Below are 16,226 nucleotides of genomic sequence, written 5' to 3'. Positions count from 1 at the left end.
TCCTTACCCAAATCCCCCTAGTCTCTTGTTGGCTAGGTGCTCACCGCTGCTTGGATTTAAAGATACTACCACTAGATAAAACTCGTACCCTAATTAATTTCACCCTTACACAATTTTTTTTTAAATCAGTGCTGGAACAGCACCCCATCTAATGAATTCAAGTTATGCTGGACCTACAAGCAGAGCTGTACACTTGGTGGCAAAGAGGCATAAGTTTCCCTCTTTCTTATGGGCCAAAACAGGGACCAATAAGCTAAGGAACAGGAAGACCTTGATCAGCTGAAGGATGAGGAACTACAGGCTTTCTGTCTTCTGCCCCCTATCAGAGGGATATGACACAAGACTCTCTTCTACCATCTCACAGGGGGCTTGGAATGGAGAAATGCAGAACCCTGCTGCCACAACCCCACTCAAGCCTTTTGCAGAAATCATGAGCTCACACATTGCCATGTCAGTTTGTTGTTTCTATAAATTAATAAGTTGTACTTGGTATTTCCAGTCCCCCTATGTTTTTGTGATTCCCTCTAGGTGGCTAATTATAGGGTCCGCAGCGCAATACCAATCCAATGCCACCCTAGGAACTACATGTGCACATGCTTGAACATCACAGAGTAAGTTGAGGGTCTCCCCTACCCACAATGCTATGTGTATTTCCACTATTCGATTTGGTGCCACTTAGACTTGCTCCATCTTTGGAGTTTCCCTTCTATATTTCTTATTTGGTATGTATGCCTGTTCAGGAGGTGTTTGGAGGTATTACTGGAACCTGTCTCTAAAAATCACAGTAAAAACAATAGACCAATCACAATTACGAACATTGTCAACCATCCAACAGCAAACATAAGTTAGTTTTTACAATTTGTCATCTGCTCTCATCAATTTTTTGGACAGGAATTTCATGAACTTGGCTCATATTTGCAACTATACACCCCCAGGCCATCTTAAGATCAGGTGGTGTGGCTCTGTGGATATTGTTGGCTTGTTGCCTTCCTTCTGCTTCACACACCAACTTTAAAACAGTCCCAACTGGATGGGTTTGGTTTGCTGCCTGTATCATAGTGGCAGTCCGTAGGGTCTCAGTCCATAAATTCCAGACCGCTTCATAGGTCTGGTTAATCTGGGTGGTATCAGAGAGTCCCTCTGTGTGGTGGATCATCCACACTGCATTCAACAGCATCCATATCCATGCTGGTATCCGACCCTGTGAAAATAAAAAAAAAAACAAACACTTCTCTCTCAAAAATATGTAGATAAATACAAACTTTGTTTTTTTTTTTTAAATGTTTAATCATAGTACATAATGTGTTTCCGGGCTTCCCTGATCTACATTTAGGTCTCGTCTTGAAAGAGGAATGCAAATGAAAGATTGAAAATTCAAATGAAGCATGGATTTATAAATCTTGCACTTCCATTTGCATAATCGTCTGAGCACTTTCAAAAAAGGGTTTTTCAGGAAAAAACCCGTGGTCTAGATGGGGTTCTTTCTGGGGGGGACCCCTTTTTCAAAAGAACCCGTGCTCCTGAAAAAGAGGCATATGGATTCTTTAGAAAAAGGTTTTTTTCCCCGAAAGAACCCCATCTAGACTACAGGGTTTGTTTTTCGAAAAACACTTTCAAAAACGCACTTGGATGTGATTATTCAAATGAAGCGCAGATTTATAAATCTTGCACTTCATTTGCATTTTCGATGTGCTTCATTTGTATTCCTCTTTCAGGAGAGGAATGCAGTCTAGACGAGCCCTATGTTTCTCTGCCTTTTGCGATTTTTTTTGGGTCCATAATCATCCAGAGTGTCCAGAATGTAATCCCAATTTAGGAGTCCTAGAATTTCCTGATCACTCAGGCTACGTCTACACTGCAGGGTTTTTGCGCAAGAAGTCTTTTGTGGACGAGTTCTTGCGCAAGAGTGTGTCCACGCTGCATGGACATTCTTGCACAAGAAACCCCTGCAGAGCATCCACACATGCCTTTTTGTGCAAGAGCTGTAGCGCAAAAAGGAGTTCTGCCTTGTAGAAGGAGGTTTACCTACACCAGAAAAAGCCCTCTCCTGTCGATTGACTGTAGATTTTCTTGCGCAGAAACACGCTTGAGGTGTGGACGCTCTGCAGGTTTTTGCGCAAAACTGTTTTTGTGCAGAAACCTTGTAGAGTAGACGTAGCCTCAGTGGGTTCAGGGACAGGAAACGAGCATTCAAGGTGCTTTGCAAAACAGGTGTTTTGTTCCTCCATTCGAGTCCTGGTCCCAGCAACCAAAGAGATGGTGCTCCCACTTTCTCCATTTTCCAGATTGAGGTGTTTTTATCATTCCACCAGATAGTAATCACATTGCCAATACCCCATTCAATTCGTCCCTGTGCCCTCAACTGAGTCACGGGAAAAGGTCGGCACACCTCAAATCTTTTTCACTGGCTCCAAGCAACATGAAGTAACACTTGGGGTGCATAGGCAGCTTGGAGGTTTTAAGTTGCTTCTGTTATTCATTTGGGATAATTCCATTGTGCTTACCTTGACTGCTTATCTTGTATCGTTACTCTGTAAAAAAAGCACAAAACATGTAATATACAGTTTAACAAGGCATGGCATGTGTCATGGCTCCTTCCCCACTCTGGCATGATAAATGCAGAAGTGGGGGCCAGCAAGTGTACCCTAAAGCCTTATCTACCAGGCTTTGGTATAAAACTTCCCCCAAGATCTTAAAAACCTAGATCTTGGGAATAAAACTTCCGCTGCCACCACCCAAATGTTGCTAAAGAAACCAGGGGAAAGATCATTTGGGAAATCTTCCCCCTAAAACAAAAATCAGGGCACACCATTAACCACTGCCAGGTTAATAAAAGAAAAGAAAGAACTTTTATTATTACAACAATATTCTGGTTGCAAGTATAATGACTGGAGAGGGAGGTAACAAAATATACTCATGGAGAAACTCCATGGGCCTAGAACTTAGTTACAAAGAAAAGCCAAAACATCTTTTAAGCAGTGCCAGATCTCAGATCCCATACCCAATCCTTAAAACAATAAAACCTAACGAGACTACCTAAACTTTACCCTACTTACAGAAAATGAAGAATGGTGTCTTGGAGAGAGAGAGAGACATGCTTGTCCCTCTCTGTAGCTGCAGAGAGCTCTCAGAGAGACAAAAGGACAAAGGAAAAACCCAAATTCCTTTGTCCCAGTTTGAAAAATCCCACCTACATTCTTATTGGTCACTCCACCTGGCTAGGTGTAGTTAACCCCTTAATCCCCAGGCTGCTGGCTAACCCTCATAATCATGACATGCCCACCAAATCACAGACGGTGCTGGACAGCTTCTGGCCACACTGGCTGTGATTTCTTCCTGTAGGTCTTAAGATAAAACATAGTAAATACATTATGCACACTTGACTAAACGCTTGAAGATATAAAAAGTAAGCAAAGGCTTCCATATCCATAGAGTACCATCACAGCTATACAGAGAATATTAAGTAGTTGAGTCCAGAAATGCCTCATTAACCAATCAAACTCTCAGTCTCAAAATCAAATTTAGAATAGCGTGGGGTCTTGATCTAAAGTTCAATTGACCAGGTTCTGTGTCTCTTGCGAAATACACCACTGTCATACACCAGGCCAGGTCTTGGCACCACTGAGGGTGTCAGCTCAGGGCGAATTGCTAAAAACCAGGGCTACTTACCGCCCTCAACTGGGGTCCTTCCCTAGGCACCCCTCAAATTACACCGAGCACAAAACCAGGGCTATTTACCGCCCTCAACTGGGGTCCTTTCCCAGGCACCCCTCAAATTACACCGAGCACTTCAGCTGCCTCCCCGGTCAGCCGCAAGCCTCACCAGCAAAACCCCTTAGACACTCCAGCTTCCCGGTGCCATCACCAGACTTAGGCCTCCATACACAGGTGAGACGTTACCAAAACCCACTCACCAACTCCAACAGATCCTCCTGGTCCAAAGGACTCAGCCACAGTTCCAAGCCAATTTCCACTTTAGATCTTACCCACAAGATCACGCTGGGCCAATCCTTTAGAATCTAAACTCTAAAGATACATTAATGAAAGGAAGAAAATGTTGAGAGTAAGATTGTTAATGAGAACCTTCATATATAAACATCACACATGTACACACATCTCATACATAGAGTCAACAGTGAACAAGCTTTCATTAGACACCTTAATGGGTCCCTTAGCACAAAATGTTGCCGTGCCTCAGTTTCCCTTCCCACACAGTATATCAATTCTGGAATGCCCCTTCTCAGGTGAGAAGCTCCAACACCAATTACAAGTATTAACAGTGAAATACCAGGGTCCCAAAGCTTTTGAACATCCAGTGTGTCCTTGGGTACATCTTGTAACAGTTTCCAGGGTTTTGGTACAAAATCATGCATAGTGGACATAGTTACCATTCTTAGTAACAGCAGTACAGTGGTTATGCAAGTTAACATAAGCAGTAGGAACAAATCCACCCCAAGTGTACATTGACAATTCTGGTTTTTTACATTTAAAAAGTTGCAACCTTCCTGGGCAAACACAAGTCTTGCCCCTCCCCCATGCCCTGTGGGTTTAGGTTGTGAACGCCCTCCCACACAGACATAGGCCTGGCTGGGTGTGGCTCCCCTGCTCACAATGGCTATGGAATTCCTTTGCTCCTCACAGGATCTTTCTATCCCCAAGTCACTTTTACCCCCCTCAGGCACAGCAACCTGCTGGCCAGCCTCACCATAAGGATCCTCTTCCTTATGGCTTTCTGCAAGCAAAAGCTCATCTTCCCCTGGCTCTACAGCAGCATCACCCTGCTGAGCCACCACCAACTCCTCCTGCGATCCCTCTATCCCCTGAACAGGCAGGTCTTCACACAGCCCCCCTTCAGGAAAACACCCAGACTCCTCTGGGGGAAGATCAGAGACCTCCCCCTCCCCCTTCTGGGCTTCAGCTGCCCCCAGAGCTAAATCGGGGCCCACAGCACTCTTCTCAGCCAATCCAGGCTGACAGGCACCTCCTGTAGACAAGGAACTGGGAAGAAACCCTTCCCCCACATGCATACCCCCCTCCTCAGCAGCCAAACTGCCAGGCTCCACACACAGAGGTTGCTCACACTGAACACCCTCCAGAATTTGATCTTTTTCCCCAACTAAGCTTTCACTCTGGCCAGCCACCCCAGACTGCACCAGAGGGACCCTTTCCCAAAACAGGGCAGGGAGAGCCCAAAAATCTGACCAAAAATCTGACACCAGCCTCTCCTCTGAGGCTCCAGGCAGACGTGTAGAGGCCTCACTCACAGACACACAACTATCTCCCTCAGGCAAACACTCAGAGAAACTTTTACCTTGCTCCCCATAGGCCTGACTCGCCACAGACAACTTCCCAGATTCACACTCACCCCCTTCCCAAACCTCATGCATGTTCTGGGGCTGGGTTAAGGTACCCGCCTGATTATACATACTATTCATGCCATAATCACACCCCATCCCCACATGGTTCTCCACTGAACCCCCCTGAGGATACAGTCTCTGTTTTTCTTCCACTCCCTGGACCTGGAGTTTCCTGGGATATTGAACAGGGACTGGAACATTCATGGGAGCAGGATGGTCAGTTGATGGGGCCTTCGCTTTAGCAATCCTCTCCTGTGTTTCCACTTCGATTCGCCTGGTCTCAGTCTTTGTTTCCGCTAGTCTCGCCTGTGCTGCTGCTAGCCTTGCCTGTGCTGCTGCTAGCCCTGCCTGTGCTGCTGCTAGCCTCGCCTGGTATTCTCGTTCGTTGCGCTCCTCCTCGGCCTCACGTTGTGCACGCTTTGCCTTTGTTTCTGCTTTTATTGCTGCTAGCCTCTCCAGATGTTCTTGCTGGGCACGCCTGTCCTCGGCCTCTCGTTGTGCACGCCTGTCCTCCAGCTGTAGGAAAAACTCCATCTCCTTGTCAGTTAGAGGCCTGCCGATCTTACAGGCAACTTCCCATGTAGAAGGCATTGGTGAGGGGGGAGAAGCGCTGCTATACATTGCTCCTGCCCTCCCCTTGGGGAATGAATCTGTCCTAGAGTTGGACATCCTGTCTTAACTAGCCTAGCTATCCAGTTGTTCCGAAAGCTAGAAAAAAACAAACTGTTTGGGTAGGTCTGTGTCTGGCTTAAGGTCTGCCCCTCCCTGAGGCAGCCCAAAAACAAAAGAAAAACAAAAGGAAAACTGCAAAGCTTGCAACTCAAAAGAAACTGTGCCCTTTTAAAAATCCTGGGTTCTCCAAATAATCCCACCGCTATGCCACCATGTCATGTCTCCTTCCCCACTCTGGCATGATAAATGCAGAAGTGGGGGCCAGCAAGTGTACCCCAAAGCCTTATCTACCAGGCTTTGGTATAAAACTTCCCCCAAGATCTTAAAAACCTAGATCTTGGGAATAAAACTTCCGCTGCCACCACCCAAATGTTGCTAAAGAAACCAGGGGAAAGATCATTTGGGAAATCTTCCCCCTAAAACAAAAATCAGGGCACACCATTAACCACTGCCAGGTTAATAAAAGAAAAGAAAGAACTTTTATTATTACAACAATATTCTGGTTGCAAGTATAATGACTGGAGAGGGAGGTAACAAAATATACTAATGGAGAAACTCCATGGGCCTAGAACTTAGTTACAAAGAAAAGCCAACACATCTTTTAAGCAGTGCCAGATCTCAGATCCCATACCCAATCCTTAAGACAATAAAACCTAACGAGACTACCTAAACTTTACCCTACTTACAGAAAATGAAGAATGGTGTCTTGGAGAGAGAGAGAGACATGCTTGTCCCTCTCTGTAGCTGCAGAGAACTCTCAGAGAGACAAAAGGACAAAGGAAAAACCCAAATTCCTTTGTCCCAGTTTGAAAAATCCCACCTACATTCTTATTGGTCACTCCACCTGGCTAGGTGTAGTTAACCCCTTAATCCCCAGGCTGCTGGCTAACCCTCATAATCATGACAGCATGTTTCCATCAAGGCTGATCCTCTATTTCAATCAATTACAAAGAGGGTCCCAGTTTGTCTAGAATTGGCCAGGGTCCATGCCATTCCCTCTTTGGGAATTTTTTTTCTTAGGTACGGGTTTGACTTGAACCATTACCCAGCTCCCAATCTGCCATTGTTTGATATCGCTGTTTCCATCAAATACCTGATTCGTTTTTTTCTGTTCTGCAGCTTGCTGTACTGCAGCTGCTCCTTAAGACTGTGCCCAACCAATATTTAAGGCTATTCATCTAGGTCCGTGGTCTCCAACCTCTTTAAACCCAAGATGACTTTTTAAATGTCAGAACAAGCCAAGATCTACCGCCCCACCCCTTCCTTGAAGCCCCGCCCTCTCTATTCTCCTCCTCTACATCACTTGCTATCCCCAACCCTTATACTGCTGCTTTTTTTCCCCCCAATTCTTCTGTAGGAAGAGGTTTTTCCAACATTTGGCCTGTCTGGACTGGACCAAATGTCAGAAAAACCCCTTCTTTTGGAAGCCCCCTTATTCCTCGTGGAAAGAAGAATATAGGGGTGACCGAAAGATCATGTTTGCTCTTCCACTAAAAGAAGCAGCAGAACAAATGCATCCCAGGATGCAGAAGAATTTTTCCTGGGATATTTCCGGAATCCTGAAAAACTCCTGCAGTCTAGCCGTAACCTCGCTGGGTTGAGACAGGATGTGTGGGCTCTGAGGTGGGAATGAGGGATTTGGGTGTGGGAAGGGGTGAGAGGTGCAAGTTCTGGGAGGAAATCTGGATGCAGGAGGAGGTGGAGAAGGGGACACTGGCTCAGGGAGGGGGTTCCAGGCTGGGCAGTGTTGGGGTCAGATGTCGGGTTAGGGTACTAAGCAAGCCACAGACTTCTGGATGTGAGGGTTCAGGAATTTGGGTTGGGGTATGTGAGCGGCTCAGGGCAGGGGGTTCCAGTGTATGATAGGCTCAGATGTAGGGTCTGAGGGAAAGGAGAGTGCAGGAGTGTTATGATGCTGTGGCCAGATGGGGGCTTGGCCCCAATTTGGGGTTTGTTGGCCAGGCTTCATTTTTAAATAAAATACTGTCAAACAAAAAGTTTCTGCATTGTCTTTATTTCTGAGAAGGGCAGGGAACTTGTTTTGAGTCCGGGGTCACTGATCCAAGAAAAGTCAGTTGGGGCCTGTCGGGGGCCACCCCTCACGCTTGGGGTTGCTGCCCTCATCTGGGGCATAATCCAGCCCACTTGGGCCTAGGCCTGAAGCGTGATGCCCCTTTTTTAGGGGAAATATGGCCTGCTGGCCTAGTCTCAATGTCTACTGCCCCTGCAGTAGGGGAAATACGGCCTCCCGGCCTAGTCCTCAATACGCAGGCCCTGAGGCCTAGTCCTGAAGTTCTTTATCCCAGCCCCCACTCGCCAGGGTCTCAGGCAGCAGGGGTAGGGGGACCCAGGCCCTCCCTCTCCACCGGGCCCCAACCCAGGGCCCTATTAGTGGTAGGTGGCTCCCACCACTGGCTCAGTGGGGAGTCCTCCCTGCAACACCCCAAGCCCTCAGGGGCTTTTACAGCTCCCTGCCCTGGGTCGCTTCCTACCCCCAGCCCGTAGCAGTCTCACCGGTCAGCGCGAGTCACGTGGCACATCCCCAGTCAGTGTCGGGGGTGGCTGTTCCGGTGCCTGGGTCACGGTGAGGGCGGTCAGCTGGCGGCTCTGTCGTCAGGGTCAAGCTTGGCTTGGGACTGGTGGATCCAGCAGGCCTGGCGACACCTCTCCGTCCATCCAGTCTGCACAGTGGGGCACTAGTTCCAGCTCTGGCTACAGTCTCCCCCCTTGGAGCAGGCCGGCAGGCTTTTATACCTTGGTTCCCCTGGGAGCATGCCCAGTAGGGCTGTGTGGGTGGAGCTTGAGTGCAGGGCGGGGCCACACAAGTGAGATGCAAAAAAACCCTTTCTCTCCCCCCCCCCCCCCCCCCGCAAGCTTCACTAATGTGGCCCCAACTGTGTTGGTGGGAGCAGGGGACATAGTACTAGGGAAGGGTGCTAGTGGGTGCTTCGGCAGGGGACAGGGTGCCACTGGGGACAGAGTTCTGTGGCTGGGGGCAGGGGGGGGAGAGGACAGGGGGCCGGGGGAGCAGGGTGCCAGTGGGGGCAGGGAGTCTCCTGCACTCGCCTTCTCCCAGGATTCCCCCCTGCCAAGGGAAGCCGATGCACGCCACCTCTGGGCCTGATTCCCTCCTCCCCTGGCACGGGCAAATCCCCACGCGGGCCTGCCCCGGGGCCGACCTCCCCTCCTGCGGCGTGGGGAAATCCCTGCGGCCGATCCTCCTCCCCCCTCCTGCGGCGCAGGGAAACCCCCGTGCGCACCTCTCCTGGGGCTAACTCACCCCTCCTGCAGCGCATAGAAGCTGCCGCGCTCCTCCTCCAGGGCCGACGCCCCCTCCCACAGTGCACCTGGTGCAGCGCGTCCAGCACACCGCAGACCTGTGGGAGGGGAGCAGCCAGCGCACTTCCGGAACCCCTGGAAGTGGCGTGAAGCTGCAGGACTTCCATCCACCCCGCAGGAAGCCGGCACTACCTCCATTGTCACTGGAGGTAGGTAGTGGGGCTTCTCGGGGGTGGGGGGAAAATGCGGGGGGGGGGGGGGGGGCGAGTGTTTCGCGGTTGACTGGTCGAGGCCTCGCAATCGACCAGTCGATCGCAATTGACCGGTTGGTGACCATGAATCTAGGTGGTTGTTGCCAAGGCTGTTATAGTTTCCCAATTTGGAGGATACAATAAGTTTTCCCAGCCCAGCATGGGTTTCCCAAAAAGTATTTCATAAGGGCTGAATCCTGTCAGATGATTTGGACGGCTCCGGATCTTCGTAAGAACCCATGGGAGTATCACGTCCTAGTTGCACACATTGGACAGCTCAGTTTTAAGAGATTTATTCTTGTGCTGTACTTGTCCCCCTGCTTGAGGGTGGTAGGGAATGTGCAGTGGTAATGGAATACCAGCCCATGTACCCATGTTCCGGAACACTTGTCCAATAAATGCTGTTCCATTATCGGAATCGATACTGAGAGGGAGACCCATTTAGGAAAAATTTCTGTTACCAAGACTTGCAGCTGCCCAACTGTTTTCTAGCGGGGACTGCTTCCATCCATTTGCTGAAACTATCTACAATTACAAACAAACACCTATTCTTCCTGGGTGTTGTGGGCAGGGGTCCTACAAAGTCCACCTGTAATCGATGTAAGGGACCTTTTAATGCTTGATGCATTAGCTCCCCCCTCCTTTTCCTTCTAGCAGGGTCTTGCTGAGCACAGATTAGACAACTATGAATATGTATCTCCAAATCCTCTTTCATTTCTGGCCACCATCCAAGCTTTCTAAGTTTTTGCCAGTGCCTTTTCCAATTTTGGGTGGCCCCCTACAACAGAACCATGTATCCAGGCTAGAAGGAGGTGTTGCATTTTCTCAGTTATTGCTAAAACCCAGTCAGTGCCTGGTTTCGCCATAATTAAGTCTCCTTTTTTTAAGGGAACTCCTCGCCACTGTGAGGGGCATTCTGCCTTCCATTGCTTTAGTAACTCATTGGTTGCCTGCGTGTCCTGTAATAACAGCACCCCTTCCTGGTTACTTTCTTCAATTTTTTGTTCATGTTTAGCCTGTGTCCAGGTGGTTACTGCTGCCAGCATAGGTTCCCATAATGTTCCAGTGAGTGCTGCTTCTTCAGCAAGGTGGTCTGCCTCTTCATTTCCATGTTGTAATGGACCTTTCCCTCTATGTGCTTTTATTTTGACCATCCTGACTTTTTTGTAATGGGCTGCCAGTTTTTCTATTTGCTGCCAGAGGGCTTTGTGTTTGATCTCCGATCCATCAGTTCCTGTAAAACCAATGGTATTGCACCATGGGAGGTAAATGGTGGTCCCTCTGTAAGCATAACCTGAGTCAGTTCCAATAATAATTTCAGCTTGTTTGCCCTTCATTCTTTTGAAGACCTCCAATATAGCTGATACTTCCACTGCCTGTGTCCCTCCTTTGTGTAATTTATAGTGAAAAGAATCAATTCTCTGCCGGTTTCCCATCAAGCATATTCCTGCAAATCCAGTGACCCTCTTCCCTGCAATGTAGTATGACCTGCCATCCACAAACCAAATTGTTTTTCCCAATACTTGTTCAATAGGGGTTGCCTTAAAGGCAGGGTGTGCTCTGGATTCCTCTTGGGGCTCACAGATGTGTTCCTGACCACTTAAGGTCGGGCCCCATACAGATATTTCAGGTTCTTTCAAAGTGACTAACTGAACATTCTCTGTCAGGAGAGCAAAGACCCACTGTATGGCCTTATCCACTCTCACATGTCCCTTGGATACATTTTCCTAACTTAGTAACTTTCCTAGGGCATGATGGCTTTTCACAGTCACTTTACTTGCTCCAATAATTGCCTGGGCTTTTTGCAGCAAGAGCAGTTTGTTCACAGGTTCCCAATTTAGTTTCCAGAGGGGTTAAGGCTCTGCTGTAGTATGCAATGGGTTTTTCCCCAGCACGGGTATCCTGAGTGAGCATTAGGATACAGTACAAAGGGAAATTCATTGTTAGGGGCAGCCAGAGTAGGTGCTTCCATTAACCCCTTTTTCAAACCTTCCCATGCACTAGTTGCTTCCTTAGTCCAGGTCCACTGTGGTCTCTTTAATACCTCATACAGCAGACCTGCCTTCTCTGAATAGCCCACCATAAATTCTCAGCAAAAGTTAGTTAACCCCAGAAAAGACTGCAGTGATTTAGTATCTACTGGTATAGGAAGGTTAACAATACACTTAACTCTTTCTTTGTCAACAGACCTTTCCCCTTCACTCACTTTGATCCCAAGATACTGCACTTCTCTCTGTTTGATCTGGGATTTAGAGGGGTTAAGTTTCAAACCATACTCTTGGCAGCAGTTCAAAAGCTGTAGCACCAAGATATCATCCACATACTGCACTATTTTCCCTGTTTCCAACAGTCCTTCCTTTTCCAGCATGTTTCTTAAAGAAGTGGGGAAGATTGTGGGTGCATCACAGTACCCCATAGGCAAAACATTCCAGCAGTACTGCATGCCCTGTGTGATGGGGCACCAAGACCCCGCACTAAGCCCCAGGGGGTGTGCGCCCTGGCAGAGGGGCCACGGAACACCTGCCGGCCGTGTGCCGGCTGCTCCCAAGCTGCAGCTCAGCTGGGTAGCGCAGCGGCATCGCCGGAGGAATGCTGAGGCCAGCCCTGAGAGGGGGAGAGGCCAATCAGCTGGGCGGATGGCACAGAGGGCGGGCTGGACTCCGGCGTTCTGGGGCGGCGGGAACTTTAAAAACCGCCAGGCAGCAGAGGAGAGGGGGAGCGGCAGCCGGACAGAGAGGCTGGACCCACCAGGCGAGACACTGATGCACCCCGGAGCTGTTGCCCTGCTGAGACCCGACGCTGCGGGTAAGGAGCACGGAAGGGAGAAAGGAAGTAGCCCAGGGCAGTAACGAAGCCCATGGGCTGACGCGTTTAGGGGCACACCCCCGTCAGCCGGACCCCAGACTGGCAGGCACTCTGAGTCCTTAGGGCCCTGGGCTGGGGTCCGTGAGTGAGGGCGGGCCCGGGCCCGGGCCCCCCTTTCTCCCCTTCCACGTGGGAGAGCATGACTGATGAGAAGTGCCCGGCAGTGAAGGACTAGATAGCCCGGCATTTAAAGGGCCGGACGTCCTATGACGAGGCCAAGGGCGGGCAGGACTAGGGACGTCGGACCCACACCCCTCTACCCCTCTTTCTCTAGGATAAAGGCGGTGGTAGGGTGGCTACACCCTGGAACACAAAAGCTGTTCAGTACTGAGAGTCTGAATCCAGAGGTAAACTCCAAAATCCACTTGCCACATCAAGCACTGTAAACCTCTTCATTTACACTACCTCTTAACAGCTCAGGGTATGCAGCTACTACAGGAGTTCCCCGCAGTTTTATTGAGCCCTCTGTAGTCAATAGTTAATCTCCATGTTCCATCAGGTTTTCTGACTGACCAAATAGATGCCGCATTAGGTGCTGAACACCTCTGGCTTAGTTTTTGTTTTTCCAATTCCTCAATGACTTGTCTTAGTGACTCTTTAGCTTCCTGGGGTATGGGGTATCATATATATATATATATATATATATATATATATATATATAGTAGCCCAATGTCTGAGACTCTGTAACACTGAAATGCTGGCTGTTGTCTCTGGGCGGTGCTGTTGCCTCCCGCTGTGGCACTTGGCTGACTTCTGCGCCACTCAGCCGGGCCGCCGCGTGGGAGCAAGCACCACAAGTGGCTGTTTGGGGTCTGTGCTCCCCATGCAGCACAGGGGTGCTGCATGGGGCGCGCGGGGCCCAAACAGCCGCTTGCGCTGCTTGCTCCTGCGCAGCAGCCCAGCTGAGCGGCGCAGAAGTCAGTTGAGCGCCATGGTGGGAGGCGAAGGGGGACGGGGCCTGGACGAGCGTGCATCCCCAACGGAGACAGAGGAGAGTGGAGAGAGAGTGAGAGGCAGGAGGGGGAGAAGAGACGGAGAGAGAGGCAGAAGGCGGAGGAGAGCTGAGAGAGAGAGGTGGAGGCAGTAGGTGGAGAAGAAAGAGATGGAACGAGAGACTGGAAGCTCAGAAGAAAAGACTGACGTGGAGGAGAGACCTGAAAATCCCATCTTATGACGGGCTAATTCGCTAGTTGTTTAATAAATGGAGGCACGTCTCCTTCTAATGTTATGGAGGTCTGCACCTTTCCCGTATCTAGGGAGTCTGCTGCCCAGACATTCTGTATCTCAGTCCACCAATCCTCCCAGACTTCTGGTGCAGGGGGCGGTTGTTTTGATTTTATTGCTTTTACAGTCTGAGTAGCAACCCTCATTGAGATCAGAGTCACATCATCTATTCCCTCTGTTGCAGTGAGAATTTGTCTATACACATATTTGGAAAGTCTAAAATGATTCCCAATCGTTTTATAGTTTCTGCCCCAATTAAGTTTTCTCTCCCTGCAACAGCACACTTCTCCTGAATGGTGCGTGCACCAAGCTGCAGGGGTAGCATTTTAACATCATGTGTCTGTTTCCTGATATGCCCTGTATTTGTATGGAATCCACAACTGGATATGCATCAAATGTATCTTTTACCATAGGGATTCCTGCCCCTGTGTCCAATAGAAAATCTATAAGCCCTTCCCCCCTGCGCACCCAGTGGAGGAGCTGGACCCAGGAGAAGCCGAAGGCTGGCCTGGGCCACCGGGCCCACAACTCCCAGACTGCCTGGACTGACTGATTACCTGGTCAGAGCTTCTGGAGCAACAGAGGATTGGCCCTGGACCCAGGTACAGCACAAGGGGAAGTGTGGAATGAGCCCAGGGAAAGCCAACTGCCTTTTGGCCGAGCCAGAGCCAGGGCAGCGCGTTTCGGAGCGGATCCCTGCTGACCCAGCAGCAGACAGCTCTGCTGCTCCTAGGACCCTGGGCTGGGATGCAGTGGAGGGGGTGGGCCTGCATCCCCCCCCGCCACCCCACCCCCGAGGCCTGGAGCTTTCACCTATCCAGTGGCTCCCTGCTTTCCCTGCACACTGCTCAGAAAAGCAACTGTGAGGCGGGGTGTGTGTGGGGGGGTGGGGGGGGGGGAAGAGACACTTCACGCACTGCCCCTGCCCCCAGCACAGTCCCATTGGCCGGTTTCTGGCCAATGAGAGCTCCCTGTTTGAAGAACAGGCAGTGCGTGAAGCACCCCTCCCCTCAGGCTCTTATTCACAGATACACATGGCCCCTGCAGTCTGTGCGGGGGTGGGCAGGGAGGCTGCCTGAGAAACTTGCTGGGCTGCTGGCTGAGAGTCTCCAAGGTAAGTTTCCCAGTCAGAGTCTGCCTCTGGGTTATGTGGCAGAACCCATACCCCTCCCAGATCCTGCACCCCAGTCCCCTGCCCCAGGTCACAATCGCCTCCTTCATGCAACCTCTCTCCCAGACCCCACACTCTCCTGCAACCAACCTCCATCCCAGACCCTCCATTAATATCATGGAAGAGTGCGGCCCCTGACTACTTTTCAAAATCTTGGAGTCACACCCCCATAAAAATTATTGCCAACCCCTGAGCTAGATCATTCCTGCTGTCTATCTAACCCGCTCTTAAATATCTCCAGAGATGGGGATTCCACAACCTCCCTGGGCAATTTATTCCAGTGTTTGACCACCCTGACAGGTAGGAACTTTTTCCTAATGTTCAACCTAAACCTCCCTTGCTGCAGTTTAAGCCCATTGCTTCTTGTTCTATCCTCAGAGGCCAAGATGAACAAGTTTTCTCCCTCCTCCTTATGACACCCCGTTACGTGTTCCCTTTGCGGGGTTCACGTCCCCCACCACAATTTACTCCTTTGTACCCAGTAGTAGTTACATGGTTTATTCTGTTTTGTATCGCGTGGGTTACCCCGGGTGAAATTCTACCCGCACAAGGCAGGTTTAACTCCCGGGCTACCAGGAAAAGGGGTTCGGGCCCGCCCTCTCTCCGAACACCGGCCCAGGGCCTTAAGGTAGGGACCCAGGTCCCTACTCAGCAGAGGGGGTTGTAGCCCCTAAACACCCCCACTCACGGGGTCCACAACCCTGCCCTGAGCCACTTCTTCCCCAGTGCCGCATCCACAGCTACCCAGTGGACCCGGGTTAAAGCTCACCCTGGTTGTCCACGTAGTGCTTACACTGGCGTCCGCCTTCTTCAGTCTCCGGTCGCCGTTGCTCCTCTCCTGCGTCTCTCTCCTCCCCTCAGGCTTCCTGAGGCACTTTTAAATCTCCCGCCCGGGCGTTCGGGCCTCTGCCTCTCCCGGCGTCCCCGGCCTTCCCCGCTTGGTTCTTTGGGATGACGTCCCCAATGACGGGCCACGTTTCCTGCCCTGCCACGCGCGCTTACTCCCGCCATTCCCCAGACGGGCTCTTCCGTGGCTCCCGGCCCCTGCTCCGCAACCCCTCCGACTCCCTGATTCAGCATTCGGTGGGGGGCAGGGGTTCCAGTGCAGGGCAGAAGCGCCCCGTCACACACCTTTTTAGGTACTTGAAAGCTGCTATCATGTCCCTTCTCAGTCTTCTCCTTTCTAAACTAAACAAGCCCAGTTCTTTCAGTCTTCCCTCATAGCTCTTGTTTTCTAGACCTTTATTTTTGCTGCTCTTCTCTGGACCATCTCCAATTTCTCCACATCTTGGACACAATACTCCAACTGAGGCCTAATCAGTGCAGAATAGCGTGGAAGAATGACCTCTCATGTCTTGCTCACAACACACCTGTTAATGCAGCCTAGAATCATGTTTGCTTTTTTTG

General features: G+C 50.2%; 1 long non-coding RNA gene across 1 annotated transcript; it reads right to left on the bottom strand.

Annotated features, from left to right (window-relative positions):
- Positions 1 to 1,067: 1,067 nt before the first annotated feature.
- On the bottom strand, positions 1,068 to 8,749 carry LOC106731743 (uncharacterized). The gene is made up of 3 exons (XR_012895901.1): positions 8,544 to 8,749; positions 2,505 to 2,531; positions 1,068 to 1,201 (listed from the first exon to the last, which is right to left on the bottom strand). It is a non-coding gene; the product is annotated as an uncharacterized LOC106731743 (long non-coding RNA).
- Positions 8,750 to 16,226: the final 7,477 nt, after the last annotated feature.

This window comes from Pelodiscus sinensis, chromosome 15 (genome assembly GCF_049634645.1).
Source record: "Pelodiscus sinensis isolate JC-2024 chromosome 15, ASM4963464v1, whole genome shotgun sequence".
NCBI classification, from domain to species: Eukaryota; Metazoa; Chordata; order Testudines; family Trionychidae; genus Pelodiscus; species Pelodiscus sinensis.
This window is presented reverse-complemented; position numbering and strand designations above follow the sequence as displayed.